Raw genomic sequence first — 1661 nt, 5'->3', positions numbered from 1 at the left:
TGATTTCTTCTTCAATGTATTATTTTTTAGAATATAAATATAATCTTCTCTTTGGCTTCAATGAATTATGTTAATATAGAATCACTGCTTGATTTATTTTCATAAGGGGAAACACTATCCTTCTACAAAACTTTTTTTTTTCTATGAGTGTATATCATTGTGGAGCTAGATTTAGACAATGATTACACTAATTATTTATTAAGCACTTTAAAATTACTTCATGTTGCTCCAGTCCGCCGCCAGGGGGTGCCGCAGGCTCGAGGCCAGAGCGCGGGCTGGGTAGAGAGGTGGAGGCCCATCGTGTGGACCAGCGGCTTCCTGGAGTTCAAGGAAACCCTGGTGATCCAGCATCGCGGGGTGCGCATCTACGTTGGTGAGGAGAAGATAAAATTTGTTCCTGGGATCCTCCTCAGTACACACCGACTGATGTGGCGAGATCAGAAAAATCATGAGTGACGCATGGCCAGTCCTTTGCCCCAAATTGTGTTCGCAGAGGAGCAGGCAGCTGGAATTGGGAAGAGTGCCAGAATAGTGGCTCATGCGCCCCCGGCTCCTCCTAACAAAGGACCTGGCCCATTCCAGGGTAGGAAGAACTCTTACATCAAACAAACCTTCAAAGAACATGGCCAGACTGAGTTTTATAGGCGTTTGTCAGAGAAAATGACACAGAGAAGATGGGAGAATATTTCAGTTTCCCAGTCACTGCAAACAAGCAGAGGACCTCAGCTAGAAAGAGTTGGGGCTGTTGGAATTGTAGGCATTGAAAGGAAAATGCAAGAATAAAGAAAAGAAACTGACAAAAATATTTCTGAGGCAAGTTCGTGATCAAGGCTAAGTAAATGGTGGATTTATCAAAATCAGTTGCTAATAAAATTAAAGGAAAGCAAGGTGACATTACAGAAGATGGGACTCTCAGATTTAAGTCCTACTTGCTGAATATGGGAATTGCTGACCTGGTTACCAGAGAAACCTATGGCTCAGGCACACAGAACCATATGCACCTGGCAAACAGCTGGCTGGACTATTACAGGAGGCTTCAGAGGAGCGAGGGGGAATAATGTGCCTCACAGAGGTGTACTGTTTAGTAAACGGGGCTTGAGGAGTGGATCTGCTCTCACCGGAAGATTTAGTGAACGCTCAAGATGCTGGAGGTACTGAACTTACCTCTAAGGATCCAGGTGTTTGACAATGGAGTCATGGATATTGAGTTTCGGTCTAGGAGGAAGAGGAAATGGTGGCCTCAGCCCTGGAGGCAGTTTCAGAAAAAGGATCCCTAACATCAGAAGAGTTTGCTAAACTTGTGGGAATGTCTGTTCTCCTGGCCAAAGAAAGGTTGCTGCTTGCAGGAAAGATGGGCCATCTTTGCTGATTACTCAGTGGAAGGCTTAAGGTTTTATCCAAATTTATCTGTGACACAAAACTAAGAGTTTTGTATCTGAAGTGCTTTGTGTCCATACGCTTGCATCGTGGAGCAACTGTATGACATTGAGCTAATCAGTAAAACCTGAGAAAGTGGGAATTCAATAGAACATCACAGTATAAAATAAAACTTTTAAAGTCACTTCCTACATGCTGTGTTCCTGGAAGCTTATTTGGGATGTGTAAAGAAAATATAGAAAAATGAATGCTGGTATGAATTTAAAGTCATGCTATATCTGTGC

At 43.0% G+C, this 1661-nt stretch overlaps 1 pseudogene; it reads left to right on the top strand.

Annotated features, from left to right (window-relative positions):
* Positions 1–285: 285 nt before the first annotated feature.
* LOC104851294 lies at positions 286–1424 on the top strand (annotated as a pseudogene).
* Positions 1425–1661: the final 237 nt, after the last annotated feature.

Source organism: Fukomys damarensis, unplaced genomic scaffold (genome assembly GCF_012274545.1).
Source record: "Fukomys damarensis isolate Sample0158 unplaced genomic scaffold, DMR_v1.0_HiC HiC_scaffold_35, whole genome shotgun sequence".
NCBI classification, from domain to species: Eukaryota; Metazoa; Chordata; class Mammalia; order Rodentia; family Bathyergidae; genus Fukomys; species Fukomys damarensis.
The sequence above is the reverse complement of the archived record's forward strand: the minus strand, read 5'-3'. Positions and strand labels throughout refer to the sequence as shown.